We start from the raw sequence: 16,583 nt of genomic DNA, 5'->3' as shown, positions 1-16,583 counted from the left end.
AACCTTCTTAATGTATTGAACTAGGCACGTGATGCTTAACACATTAACAGCGCACTTTTATTTAAATGTCTGATTCATGCTGTTATTGCACAAATAAACGATTTGTTTCTATTTTGGATATTAAATTAATTAAATATATTGATTGATTTTGTTGCAGGAGGGCTTAACAACAACGACATATTAAATAAATGATTTTTTATTATAGTTAGGCTATGGGGTTAAGTTAGAAGTTAAGTTAGGCTATGGAGTTTAACAATTTTTAGTTATATTAAGCTGTTGAACATTTGAATATCTTTTACCCCGTATGTGCTAGTCTGTTGGGTTTTTGTAATGATTTCCTTAGATCAGGGTTCGACATACAATAACAAAAGTTTGAGCAAATACTGTTGTCATTGTGTGAGTGCATGGTTTTTCATTGAGTAGAGTTAAAAATATCAATAGAGAGGAACAGTTTATGGGGGTATATCAATACATGCCCCCAAAGACCCAATTTTCAATACCAGAAGTTATGTTGATATGAAACAGATTTGGGCCAAGTGTTGATAGCTTACGTCATGTGATTCGAAATTAAATAATTTTTACGCAACATTTGGATAAATACACGATTATTTATCCAAGTATTTTGCCCTCGTCTTTAAAGTATTAAAAACTCTCCATTTTGAAACGATATCATATTCGAAGCCCAGGAATAGGGGGTATTTACCCATTGAGTATTTACCCACTGTCCATCTCTATCGATGAGTTAAATAGTGTGAGTGAAGAAAAAAAAAAACTCTCATTGCTTGCTCGCGAGTAAAGTGGATGCCGACTGCACTTTTCGAATAATCAAACTTTTGTGACTGTGATCAGATCTGCACAACTACAATCCAAAACCTGGTTTTAAACTATATCTTGTCCAAACGAGTTATGGTGTGGTATGAACATAAATACAAATCCAGATCCCGAAAATAAAAGGGATTCATTTCAATAGAGGCAACAAGGACTACATGTGATAAAAATGTGCCAGATTAGGCACTATACCGAACTTAAGGGGTTATTTATCCCTACTTGTCAATTTCAAAAAATCGAAAAAAATGATTGGCGTACAGGTAGTATGGAGTGTACCGCAAAAAATTTCAAGTCGATCGGAGCAAAATTGGCTGAGATTTGACTTTTCAAAGTGTAGAACTCGTAGTGGTTTGTGTGTTTAGGCGTACTTTATTGGTTTATTATACCACTTCTTTTGCATAATTTTAATGTACCTCACAATGGCTACCTGTTGGGAATTCCCTGAAATGAATTCACTTGAAACCTATGAATTAGACTTGAAGACGTACACTGGCCTATGAAATTCTAATCCATATGGCGAGGTAGAGGTCATAAAGAAGGAATGTATCGGACACGTCCAAAAGCGTATGGGGTCCCGCCTTCGAAGGCGATATGGGCGACATTTGATCATTACAGTTCAAGCGATACAAATCCACGTCACGAGAGATGTCCAACCGGTTAAGACTCGTGGTGTTCATATCAACGGGCTCGGGTAAGAAATGAGGCTTTCATACACGATTACAGACTACTTCCATCAAATGTTTTGGAGGCTATTAGACCTATAAACAACGATCTAAGTAAAGAGTCTTTACGCGAAAGATGTGTCGGCGGCTTCAATCAAAATAGGAACGAAAGCTTTAATCAACTTATTTGGAAAATTTGCCCCAAAACCGTTTCAAGTGGAGCACTCGTTGTAAATTTAGAAGATTACATTGCGTTGGGCAAAACGCAAACGAATATGCTAAAAAAATCTACCAAGCACGAATTGCACTGGCAGAGAGACGTGTGGCCGAGTGCACTAGTGAAGGAAGAATGTTGCAAATGCAACACGCACACACAACACACAATTTCCATTTTACAAGCTGCATTGTCTTCGTATATTTTGGTGAGCTTATTAAATACATAAAAACCTAGTCTTTAAGACATATTTTTTTAAGTTTTTTGGTCAATTTTTCTCATTAAAATCTTTTTTTTTTTTGTTAAAATCGAAATTTTGTATTTACAGGTCGCTATTTTTGTTAAAATAGATTTTTGGAAATTCTGTCTCGCTTAAAGAGAAGATTATTAGGTTCTTAAAACGTGCACCAAAATATATGAATAACGGCCCATTCGTTTTCAAACAAGCGTTGGCACCGTAAAACGCTTTTACAAAAAATGGGCTGCGCAGGTAGCCATTAACCACAAAACTGTGCAATATTTTTCAACAACAAAAATTCCAAAGGTAGTTTAAGATGTGCTCTTTCATAGGCCAGCACAACTACGTTTAACCCTTAAGTGCAAATATTTTGAATTTGTGTGTTAGAGGTACCAGAGAGAATATACCGATATAGTAAATTTTCGAACTTAATTTATGTTGGGAAATGTTTCTGATCGTACACCCCCAAGTGCGTCATGGATAGACGGACGACTAAATGACTAAATCGATACCAACTTGTAGAATTTGTCTATATGAATTAAATTGTAAGATTTATATAGAAGACCAGGTTAACAAATTGAATCTATATCAAAAATGTTTTGAAGAGAGATTTTCTGTCCACTGCAAACCAATTGTGCCCTGTGACTACATCCATTGTACTCTGTGGATACATCGTCGTACTACTGGGATATTTCAAAGCCCAGCTGTGGGTCGGTTCAGTAACTTTCAAACAACTTTACTTTTTTTATTTTACAACAATTTAATTTGTTTGTTTTGTAGTCATAACAAAACCAATATAAAGAAAAGAACATTGAAGAATAGAAAGAGAGTGAGATGGAAAAGTACGGAATGATAACAAAACAATATAGTTGACAAAATAGCTATCAGCAAAACATGGAAGGGATCACTATTGTATGACAATAACTTTTCTCACGCAGCAAATAAAAAAGATAAACCTACCCATCGCCGATTCTGCTGAGCCTTCGCTGACGAAGACGACGAATAATATTGGAGACAGAGAATAATAAAACTAAAAAAAAAATCAAAATGTCAATTTGAATCGCGATCTATTTTAAAAAGCGCTCTGGCGATTTTTTGTATTTTGATTTTTCTCATCTATGAACATTGAAGTTTCAGAATCCGCAAAAACTTCCCAGGTGCAAGAACCTTCCATTTACATTTGTTTCAAGAGCACCGTGAACACTATTTCCCAACCAACAAATTTGGAATCATACACGGCAAATGTCAGTAAAAAAACATATTGATCAAAGAAAATGGAGCTGGAGACTTAGGAAACTCCATAATTATACCCTCCACTATTGTGTGGAGGGTATAATTAAGTTCCCCATTCCGTTTGTAACACATCGCTACCTCCCGATTTTCGGTATTTTTAAGGTTTTAGCTTAAATATCCCACCGAAATGGTTGAAATTGGAATTTGTTCTTCGTTAGGGGCATACAACTTTCCAGCTAAAATTTCATATAGCCCCCATAAAAAGGAACCTCCCGATGTTCCGAATTTTGAAATATCTGATATTTGGTATTTGGTCTCTAATGCAACTTTCCACTTGAAATTTATATGTATATGTCAACGTTTTACTATAACGCCCATAAAACGGTACCTCCCGATTTGCGGTATTTTGAATGTTATGGCCTTAATATACCCCCGAAATGTTTGAAATTTCGCATTTAATCTTCGTATAAAACTTTCCATTTGATATAGAACCACGTTTCATATAATATAATTGTTCCACAAACATCCCAGAAGGGGCAAGGAGACTTTTATCAATCACTGAGTGCACCCCGATTCATATTAGCTCAGTGATATGGGACCTACTGTTTATCGCCGAGTCCGAACGGCGTGTCTAAGACTCCACTTGTAGAAAAGTTTTACATGGCTGAAATACTCAGGAAATGTCGCCAACATTACTGAGGGGTATTTTGCCACCGGTGACAAGTGCTTGATGTTGCCTGGCCCACGAACCCACGACCTTCAAGACAAGGCGGGTGTGCAAACCATTGCACCACGGTGGCACCCACATTTCATATAGTCCCGATAAAATGGTACCTTCCGATTTTCGGTATGTTGAAGGTTGTGGCCTCAATATCCCCGAAATGGCTGAAATTTGGTATTTAATCTTCGTTGGGTGTATATAACTTTCCACCAGAAATGTATAGGTATAGGTCTTTATATAGCCCCCATAGAACGGTACTCACATACTCCATATTCTTAAAGGTACGGTACTCGTTATTTTTAAAGTTTAGGTATAAAACATAATAACAGGTACAAAACATTCCTTGCAACAAATCAGACAGCATACGTCCACGTTTTGCCAAGGGCCTGAAGTAAGGCTACCGCCCAATTTAAGATTTTTTTTTTTTGAAGATTTTAGTCACATTTTTCCTACTGAATACATTGTAAATTGGAATTATGTGTTTTCAGCAATGAACGTAAACAAACAAAACGATTCCCGTACCAATCACACAAAGCCACAAACTTTTCAGCTTCTCTGAATCGTTTCATTCTCATAACCAAAACAAAACAACAAACTTTTCAATGTAAAAAGATGGAAACCGTACGATTGCTGAAATGTAACTTCGGCTATGCTTTGCCGAGTTATTTCCTTCACCACCGAAACAAAAATAATTTTTGGGAAACGTTTGCCGTGCGTTATGGTCTATGACACACTCAGGCACACACACACATGTGATTGCTTAACTACCCTATAAACTAAAATCAACATACCACAGCGAATATTTTATCACTTTTCGTTTTGTTCGCACTCACGAATGTAAACAAAACGAAACTAAACAGCGAACTCCGCCAGCGTGGGTTATGTTTCATTTTATATTGTTCGTATGGAAAATACGAAACGAAACGATTGGAAATGTTATTTACAGTATTTCTACGTACGCTGGTTTTCAGAAGATAGAAAACTTGCAAAAAAAATATCCGTTAACATAGTTGTAGGCTTTAGTCTAACCACCATGTACCGCTGGTGACCAATTTTATATATTTCGAGAGGTTTTTGTCAAATTTTTGTCAAACCGAGATTTAAATAATTTGGTATTGTGTTTAGCCAGAGGATAGAAAAAACAACGATGTAAACGGGCATTTTGGAATCTCAATGGGTAGAAAAACTCCACACAGAAAAGTATGAGCATAAAGTGATTATCATATGTTAAGATGTTATTCTCCTCCAAGGAATTATACTTAACGTGGAGAAAGAGCTTTGTAGTTACTAATTGTTCATATTTACTTCAATATAGTGGTGGAGGAGGTGGCCCGCCGAACTTAACGCCTTTCTTACTTGTTAGATATTTGAAATTATTCTTATCTTATAATTATGTGACCACATCCCAAACTGCCTGCAGAGCCACTGGACGGGTGGGAATGACTTAAGGGGTTATCGCTTGTTGTGCTGGCCAAAAAAACTCAATTTTCATATTTTTTCTGAGAAAACTACCAATATTTTTAGATAACTTATTTACTGCTATGAAAGAGCATATCTTAAACTACCTTTGGAATTTTTGTTGTTTACAAATATTGCACAGTTTTGTGGTAAATTACTACCTGAGAAACCCATTTTTTGTAAAAGCGTTTTGCGGTACCAACGCTTGGGCCGATCTTCATATATTTTGGTGCGCGTTTTAAGAATCTAATAATCTTGTCTTTAAGCGAGACAGAATTTTCAAAAATCTAAAATTTCGATTTTAATGAAAAAAAGGACCGATTTTTGCCCAAAAATCGGCCAGAAAATTTTAAAAAAAAAATCTGTCTCGCTTAAAGACAAGGTTTTTATGCATTAATTAAGCTCACCAAAATCTACTAAGATCGGTCTATCCGTTTCTGAGCTATCGTTGGCACCGACTTCAAAAATGGCATTTCGAAAAAAAGTTTTTATTTCGGTGTACATGAATAAAAAAATGTATTTTTGGTAAAATAACAAGGAGTCATCTATTCCTGGTCCATAGGTCCATACAGGAGCTCTTCCGCCGATGATGCAGCTTGTAAAATTGAAATTTGGTGTTGCCTTCGCAACATTCTTCCTTCACGAGTGCACTCGGCCGCACGTCTCTCTGCCAGTGCAATTCATGCTTGGTCGATTTTTTAGCATATTCGTGTGCGTTTTGTCCACAGCTCACTACAGCTCACTCCGATCGAGCTCAAATAAAATAACAATGATTTTGTACCTTCGTTAAAAATACCAATCGCAATGTAAGCTGCTAAATTTACAACGAGTGCTCCACTTGAAAGGGTTTTAAGGCAAATTTTCCAAATAAGTTGATTGAAGCTTTCGTTGCTATTTTGATTGAAGCCGTCGACGCATCTTTTGAGTAAAGACTCTTTACTTAGATCGTTGTATATAGGTCTAATAGCATCCAAAACATTTGATGAAAGTGGTCTGTAATCGTGCATGAAAGCCTCTTTTCTTGCCCGAGCCCGTTGATATGAACACCACGAGTCTTCACCGGTTGGACATCTCTCGTGACGTAGTATGAACACCACGTGGTATGAACATCACGTGGTATGAACACCAAGGGAAGTTGGTATGAACACCACGAGTCTTCACCGCTTGGACATCTCTCGTGACGTGGATTTGTATCGCTTGAACTGTAACGATCAAATGTCGCCCATATTGCCTCATGCATATCGTGAATTGAATTCAAATGGTGTCGAATTGCAAGTCCATAGTAGAAAGTGAGCTTGTCAATCAATTTTCCTGTCATCATTCCTTCGCCTTCAAGCTTTTTGTTACTTTTTACTGAAATTCGAAGGCGGGACGCCATACGCTTTTGGACGTGTCCGATACATTCATATAGTACGCCTAAACACACAAACCACTACGGGCTCTCCACTTTGAAAGATCATATCTCAGCCAATTTTGCTCCGATCGACTTTATATACTATCTGTACTTCAAAATAAGCCAATAATTTTTTCTTCGATTTTTTGAAATTAGCAAGTAGGGATAACCCCTTAAAAACACAATAATAATACCATTGATAGTTAATGCAATAAAATTTCATTTATATAAATATATATAGTTTTAATCGGTGTTACGCTTGTATTATTTTAATTTCAAATCAAATCTATAAGTCTCTGATTCCAAGAATAACAGAAAACTGAATAACATCAAATAGCCGATCTGACAAAGAAAGCCATTGAAAATTATAACTTCCGGAAGAATCACTAGAAGCGGTCAATTCAAAGAACTATCTTATGTTATATTTATCTAAATCGTTGCATTCATAAATAAATATTAATATTTAAAAATTATTGCAACAGGTTTATATGAAACAAGCATGAATTTTAAATCATTAAACAAACAACACAAAAATCAGCTGTAAGTCCCCTTAAAAACTTCGCAACGAACGGCAGTTGATAGTAAACAAATTATTTAATAGTTTCGTACAGTTGAAATCCGGTTCTATTATAATTTGTCAGATTTATTTAAATTATCTTTAAAATAATAATGATAATTAATCTATTAAATAAGCAATTTATTGCAGAAAATTGATTACACAACTTCCCTTAATTATTTGATACGCCATTTAACAACAATTCGTATTAGAATTTAATTATCTAATCGCACAATAATTCACTTTTATCGATTTTCATAATCATAATCAAAATGTTGTTGTCAATAAAATAATGACAAACAACATGTCTTAATTTGTATTACAAGTTCCATTTAAAAGAAATACCATTAATTAGCCGTGAGTTTAGTTAAGATGTCTCCGAAAGATATTGGGCTATGATAAGCGTGTGTCAAGTGTATTATTGACGATATTTTAGGTTATAGATATTAGCGAATAGTATTACAAGCTAATTTTATTTGCAATTCAATTAATTTTTAATTTATTATTAATCTCTTGCAATAAGTATATGTGTATGTATACCGATAGACTAGACGTGTAAACACTGTTTACAATAATCCTAATTATTGGTTTCAATTACACAAATCAAGATACAATTTCTCTTATCTCTTCTATTAGATTAAAAAAATTCACTACTGTCAATAAAACACGTCATAGCTGTATTCGCTTATTTTGGAGGGAAATTCCACTCTATGCCTAAAAATAAAATTTAAAATTAAATTTTTCGCCTATTTGTATTAATGAATTCAAATTTTGAATTCTCTACGTCATAGTTTCTACAAAAATATAAATAAAAAACCACCAACAACAACAAATAATTAAACGACCATACCAGTAAGCTATAGACACAGTTATCAATCATAAACTGGTTTCAATGAAATAAACACAAGCTTTGCAGTGTCATTAAATATTTAACATTTTGGTCACGTTTTTATTTAAATGTTTAATTTGATTGTTTGAAGTCACATCTGTGGTTTGTTTGTTTTTTCTGTTTGTGTGAACACATATGGTTATGTTGTAGTTGTAATTAATATTTTTTATACAAAGAATTAAGAGTTAAAAATTACTTTGAAATAATTCAGCTTGGGGTTGGACCATAGAACGGAGATATCGCAATAATTGACATTCCGTCCCATTTTGGGATTTTGGATTTTTAATTGTAATGACGTTTTGATTGCTTTAAATTGGTCCCAACCATGTTGTTGCAAGTGGTTAAACGATTTTTGGTTGAGAGGTGAACAAAATTGATCTATGCGTGCCAAAGTTATTAGTCCGGTCAAAATAGACATGCGTATAAGGGGGAAATAGCAAAAATTCCCACAAAGCTGAATTTTGGTGGAGAGCTAGGGTTGGCCATTAGAAGCAACGTCCTAAAAGTCCCCATCGATCCCATGTGTGCAAAACATGTTATTCGGGGTCAAAGGTCATTTTTGGAGGCATTATTCATTTTTTTTTAATTTTTCTCAAAAACGGTAAGACTTAGCAAAAGCCGGCTAAAGTAAAAGTGGTAGATTCAATAATTGTCTACAAGAGTGGTCTTTATGATTCTTAAAAAAGACTTACCATTTTCGAGATATCGCGATCTAAAAGTCAAATAAACAATTAGCCGCGTAAGTACATTGTGAGGCGAACCGGTTAAAGTGATGACACTATGTGTTAGATACTTCCGTAAGCTTTCAAACGATATCCACTTTGCAGTAATCGGTTCAGTAGAAACGGGTCTAACCCGTTTTTTAAATTTGGCCTTTCTGGTCGAATAACCGGCGAACCGGATCTGCAACCGTTGAAAATTATACATTTCCGTAATCAGCGCAACAATCCCTACCTTCGAACAAAACTTGAAAAAAAATCGGAGAGTTTTCGTTGGGGTCGTTCCCGTTGGGCTTTCGATTATACATGTGGGTTAAATGGGCTATTTTTGCATAAAATGACTCTAACATTGAATAACTCTACTAAACACGCTCCGATTTTGTTGGAATTTTTTTTGGAAGATAGCTATAATTTCGCTCTTCAAGAAAATATATATATTTTTGGGGGACAGACCCGATAACTTCGCTTATTTTAGCCGGTTCGTCTGAATATGTGCATATTTCCCTTATAAGTGCATAAAAATCATGTGTTTTTTAGAACAGCTATATCTCAAGAATGGTTCCTTCTAAGAAAAAAATTATAAAGGTCAAACTTGTAGATAATTTTTCTGTCTACAATATTTACTTTAGTTTTTGATTAGATCAATCGTTTTCAAAAAATAAATCCGAAAACCTAAAAACCATTAAAATTTGACCTTTGACCCCGAATAATTTTTTTTGCACACATGGGATCGATGGGGACTTTTAGGACATTGCTTCTAATGGCAAACCCTAGCTCTCCACCAAAATTCAGCTCTGTGGGAATTTTTGCTATTTCAATGTCTATTTTGACCGGACTATATAGCGGTTTTTTATTCTCTCACTAACAGAACCGAGTTCGCGTCACTGGTCCGTCGTATCGAGTTTAAATTACATCTTTTTATGGACTTTATGCTTTGCAATTCAAAAAATAAATATTTTCTACCTAATTTTTTAGGGTCCATTGTCAAACCGATATACTCATTGAGAATTTTAAATTTATCACCAGATTTTGTGTGTAACCTTCATTATCTCTTACAGACTTTTTCTGATTTTTTTGCCCATTGATGCTGTTTAGGATTTATTATCGCCCATGTTCCCTATCTTTCTCCTAAAGCGATCTGATTACATATAAAATTTAAGTCCAATTCTCCCGCTAATTAAGACTTATATGCACTAGGTTTTCATGGCTGATGGACCGTTGAAGCTCACCATTTAAGAAAATTTGTAACTATCTCGGTTTTCTTAATACGGGAGATATGGTCTCACCTCCAAAATTCATGTCTACATGTACCACGATACATTCCATAAAATTTCATGAAAATCGGTTTGTAAGTGGCCGTGGTTGGCACTTCGGGCACCGAGATATGACATATTTAAAAAAAGTCGGCTTGGTCGTGTCTTTAGATTTCAGAGAAGTACCTAGGTTAATTTGTAAATTTTAAAACTGATACATTCGTTTTTTTGCAAATGTAACGTTTTTTTAAATATTCATTACCTGAAAAATTTCGAAATCGGTTCAGTAGTTTTGGTTTGGTGGTAAATTTGTCTTTCCATAAAAAAACCAAGTTAGGTTATGACAAAAATTGAAAAAAAAAACAATTGAGTTTTATTTATAAAGATACTAGCAAAATTCCCGCTACTTCGTATGCGGAAAATGAATAATACACAAATAAACAGTATTTAATATGGTGAACACTGAAAATGAAAACTTTTTCAATAACTTTGTTCGAATTTCAAAGAAAGACCTTTTCGCACCTCTACACTTCAACAGCTGCCTACATTTTAAATTCCAGTCAATGTTTTATTAGAACGGTATGGGTATTTTGAAAATTTTATCCACATTTTTTATCCCCATTTTCCAACCGAATTTTGGAATTTGTGATATCAAACTGTAGAAAACCTTTATTCAAAATATGTTACCCTATATAACAATTTTTGTTGAAACGAAACGTTTGAATTTGATTTCAGTACATTATGTATTTTGAAACCGAATTAGTGTTAACATGAAAACAATACGAGGGCAGTTCGGAAACTTCTTAGCCTAGCACAAAAAGCGCGGTATGAACAGAAATAAGTTAATTGTTTTGGAAACTTCCATCTCTGTTATGGACACATGTTAAATTTTGTTTCGATCTGGCAACTCCTTCATATAGAAACAGGTGTTCAAAAAAGACGCATCCGCAAATTTTTTTACAATGGAAAAATTAGAAACTCGTGCTGTCATTAAATATTTACATAAAAAAGGTTTATCGGGAAAAGAAATTCATAATGATATGGTGAATGTGTTAGGTGAAAGTGCTCCATCATATGCAACAGTAAAAAATTGGGTTGCTGGATTTAAACGTGGTCGTACAAGCATTGAAGATGAACCACGTAGTGGACGTCCAAAAACAGCAACAACAACAGAAATTGTAGCCAAAGTGCTTGATATGGTATTAAATGATCGACGAATAAAAGTGCGTGAAATTGCTAATATCATGGGCATCTCAAATGATCGAGTCCATTTAATTTAGCATGAAGAACTACAGATGAAAAAGCTTTCTGCAAGATGGGTGCCGCATTTGTTAACAGTCGATTAAAAACGCATAAGAATGAACATTTCTCAAGCTTGTTTGGATCATTTTAAGCGAAATAAAATGGATTTTAAGCGTCGTTTCATAACTGTTTATGAGACAAGGATCCACCACTATACTCCAGAGACAAAAGAACGATCCAAACAATGGACTGAAGCTGGAGAAAGTGCCCCAAAGAAGGCAAAAACAATTCAATCGGCTGGTAAGGTTATGGCAACGGTTTTTTGGGACTTATTGATTGACAATAAATTCAGAGTACTATTGCAACCTTTTGGATCAATTAAATGTACAAATTCGAGAAAAACGTCCTGGCTTACAACACAAAAAATCAGCTCACAAGAGTGTTTTAACAATGGCTAAAATCAACGAATTAAAGTACGAGTTGCTTGACCACCCACCTTATACTCCTGATTTAGCTCACAGTGACTTTTACTTGTTCCCAAATCTAAAAAAATTCCTTGCTGGCAAGCGTTTTACCTCAAATGAAGATGCTATTACAGTTGTAATCAAGGGATAGAATTACTAGAAAAGCGTTGGACTAACAGCGTGTTTTTGTAAAATGATTTTGCCCATTCGTTCGTCGATTTCATGAACGAAGACACAATTTGGTTTTCATAGCGGTTGACGTTTGTATTCGTGTGACAAACAAATGAAAGCTTTTTATTTTCGTAATTTTTTGGTTTTCGTAACAAAATCAGACGAACGAATACGTCAAAAATAAACGAATGGAAAAGACCCATCGTTTTGAATGAAAATTAAATAATTTGAGTAATAAATGGCACAAAACACACGAAAACTGGAAGGGAATGCAATTTTATTTATTTCTATAGAAGCACGCTCGTATATGCACATCCGTTTCTTCATATTATCACAATTATTTTTGCACAAATTTTATTACATTTTTTTCTTATTTTTTGTTTGTCATCTGTTTATCGGGGTTGCCATCAAGTAACACATTTTACGTGCAGATGCCTATGCAAAATTCACAAAATAAGTATCATGGAAACCCTGAAATATAAAAGCTTTTATGAAATAGACGAAAGCTTTTAGATAAAAACGAATGGTTCGTAAAATTTTACAAGAACCAAATTTTGAACGTATACGTTTTAGTACGAACGGTTCGTGTGACAGGCAAGCATTTTTACAAAAACACCCTGTAAGTGTATTGAAGTTTCAGGAGATTATATTGAAAAATAAAAATATTTCTGAAAAACTAACTATTCTCTTTCATTGATAGGCTAAGAAGTTTCCGAACCGCCCTCGCAGTACACTATTCAGTACAATTTTTAAAATCCAGGACTTTACCTCAAATTTTTCAGTTTTAGCTCTACTTGTTCGCCCAATGTCAATGGTATTACATGTAGAAACCTTTCATACATTTAAAGGCGGATATTAATAAACATTCTGATGCAATCTCAACAGTTATTCTCATAACAAATTGCATTTATCGATTCACACAATACCAATGCATCTATATCACTGTGTGTAATTTTTTGAGTCATGTTTTATTAACCATATTCTGACTCCACAGTGTGATAGAACACCAAAAATGAGAAGACACGTGTCTCGCCGTTTTTCCCTATCTCATCAACTTTCGCGGTTATAGGCCTTCAAAGGATTGATGCTTTGATGTAAAAAGGGTCATTTAGTCAGGACTATATCTTCAAAACCTTTAGGAAATTTGAATTTATCTCAGAGGCAAAGTTGTAGCTCATATCTTAAAGAACAAAAATTGTGAACACATATAACCCATCGAACTTCATATGCAAGGTCAAATCGCCATGGTCAAATTTCTTTTAAAATTTTTCTCAAGTTTTGTTATACAGCTATCAAACCAATCAAATTTGAAGCAAACAACCAAATTAAAAATGTGCCCCAGATCTCAATAAACATCTTTCTAGAATATACGAACCCTAAAGGAACAGGTTTTAATGGTCAAAATAGCAAAACAATTGCGATTTTGATCTTCTTTTCTCGGCTTCTGCTCCATAGATATTAAACCGTTCAAAATTCAAGAAAACAATCAACGCGTATTTTTGGAACAGAGTCGGAGAAAAAAGTATAAAAATTGCATATTTTTAAAAGATTTTTGCTATTTTTACCATTAAGAACCCTTCATAGACATTTCGCATGTTCCAGAAAGTTGTTTATTGATGCCTTTGCTGCGCTATTGTGGTTGATTGTTTTCTTGAATTTTGAACGGTTTAATATCTATGGAGCAGAATCCTAGAAAAGAGGATAAAAATCGCAATTGTTTTACTATTTTGACCATTAAGATCCGTTTCTACAGAGTACATATGTACTAGAAAGTTGTTTACTAAGATCTAAGGTACATTTTTCTAGTTGGATGTTTGCTTCAATTTTGATCGGTTTAAAAGCTGTATAACAAAACTTGAGAAACATTTAAAAAGAAATTTGACCATGGCGATTTTGCAGATGAAGTTTGATGGGTTATATGTGTTCACAATTTTTGTTCTTTGCCTCTGAGATAAGTTCAAATTTCCTAACTGTTTTGAAGATATAGTCCTGACTAAATGACCCTTTTTACATCAAAGCATCAATCCTTTGAAGGCCTATAACCGCGAAAGTTGATGAGATAGGAAACAAGTAAAAAAGTATCAGTCGGCTTTGCCGACAGAGATATACCCTCAGCCTGTGAGGATTGAAATAGGTTTTTTGGGCCAAAAAAAGAAAACTTTTTTTAAGTGGCTTTTCAAATTTGTTGGCATATGAACCGACAAAAATATGGATATGATTAAGCTCAAAAATTTGCGGCGATACCGATAGATAGGGAGGTACCGGAAGGAGTGGGCCTATAAGCACCACCTGTGAATATCATATAATATTCGAAGAAATATTACGATATACAAAGTGTAGACGAACGCAGTATTCGAGCTCTCCAACCACTACCTGTTGTGCCATAGAGGTTTTTTACAATTTTCGGGCAGTTTTCCCAAGAAGTATAGACTTGCCTCTGAAAAAACTTTAACCATCGTAATTGAGGCAGTGAATGCAAGTTGCTTCAACAAAAATTTAAGTGATTCGAGAGCAGGTCTTAAAGTGAATTTATCCAACATTTTGTGTGAGAGGTACGGGATGGAGTGGAAAAATATAGTCTATATTCGAACCTGATCTATATCTGGTAGATATTATGAGAACGTGTAAAGTATGGACCAAATCGGTCACTCCCATCAAATTTTGTGTGGGAAGTACGGGAAGGAGTTTACCGATTGAGTCCATATTGGAACCTCACCTAAGTCTGGTAGAAATTTCATAATGTGCAAAGTATGGACCAAATCGGTTACTTCTTTCAAGAGTTATCGTACGCACAAATTTTCCGAACATTTTCGAACTTTTGAGGGGCAGGTACCGGAAGGAGTGGACCGATATAATCCATCTTTGAACTTGAACTAAGTTTGGACGAAATATTACGAAAGCCAAATTTTGGACCGAATCGGCAGATACGTTCGAGAGTTATCTTGCGCTCCAACCACTACACACGGTGTCATAGGGTTTTTTGTAACTTTCAGGCTATTTTCTCAGGAAGTATGGACTTGCCCCTAATGAAACTTACAGCGTCGTATAGAGGACAGCGTATACAACTTTCGTAAACAAAAATCAAAGCGATTCGAGACCAGGTCCTAAACTGAACTTTTCCAAAATTTTGTGTGGGAGGTACCCGAAGGAGTGGACCGATTGAGTCCATATTAGAACCTCATCTTAGCTTGGTAGAAATTACACGATGTGCAGAGTATGGATCAAATCGGTTATTCCCTACAAGAGTTATCGTGCGCACAAGTTTTGCGACAATTTTTGAACATTTGTGGGGGAGGTACCTTAAGGAGTGGACCTATATGGTCCATCTTCGAACTTAAATCGAATCTGGACAAAATATTTCGATACCCAAAATTTGAACCGAATCGATTGATCCGTTCGAGAGTTATCGTGCGCACCAGCCAGCCAGACAGACAGACGGACAGACAGACAGACAGACAGACGGACGGACATTGCTAGATCTACTCAAAATTGTCTGAAACGGATATCGTACAAACATACTTGGGGTCTAAAACCATTATTTCGATGAGGCACATTTTTGGTCGTATCAAAGTGTAAATACCCTCTTTAGCCTAAAGGCTGAGGGTATAAAAACGGCAAGACACGTGTCTCCTCATTTTTGGTGTTCTATCACACTGCGGCGTCAGAATATGGTTAATAATTTTCGTGTTGCACAGTGTATTTATTACTTCTAGAACACTTATTGTACGACCACCTCTAAAAATGAATCTGACAAATCTATACATATAAAAGAGCTTAATGATGACTGAGTGACTGACTGGTATATCATCGCCCAGACGAAACCGCTGAAGCTAGAAAGCTGAAATTCTGACTGTGGGCTGCTGTTGGTGTGTATGGGTGAGATAAGGCTGGGTTTTTGAAAATTCGACCTAGAATGGTACGAAAAGTACTAAAAGGTACTAAATATGGCACCCTTTGTATTAGGCAAACGGGAAGAGCTAGAATTCTGAAATTTGGAATGTGGGTAACTGAATAAATATGCACCGAATGGTTTTTGGAAATTCGAACTCTAAGTGTACGAAAAGTTACAAAATTTAGTACCAGTTGTATATTTTTAACGGATTTAGCCAGAAACTTGGAATTTGGTATGTAAATAAAGGTTGGGAAGTTGTCTTTATAAAAGGAAATGGTTTAGGAAATTCGCACTCATGTGTAAGAAAAGTACTAAATTTAGTACAATTTGGATTTGGGTGAAAGGATAGAGCTGGAAACCTGAAATTTGGAACAAAGATTACTGACGGAGTATAGGATTGAGATATGGGAGTAGTTTTGAAAATTCGTACTTATGGGTACGACGAGTACTAAATGGTACTAAATTTAGTAAAATTTGGATTTGGGTGAACATATAGATCTGGATACCTGAAATTTGGAATTAAGATTACTGTTGAAGTGCAGGATTGGGTTAGTTTTGAAAATTCGTACTTATGTGTATGAGAAGGATTGAGGTAGATTTGGAAAATCGTACTTATGAGTACGAAGAGTACTTATTGTTACTAAGTTTGG

This window comes from Musca autumnalis, unplaced genomic scaffold (assembly GCF_047663935.1).
Source record: "Musca autumnalis isolate F117 unplaced genomic scaffold, ASM4766393v1 scaffold_3, whole genome shotgun sequence".
NCBI lineage: Eukaryota > Metazoa > Arthropoda > Insecta > Diptera > Muscidae > Musca > Musca autumnalis.
Note: the sequence above shows the minus strand (reverse complement) of the source record.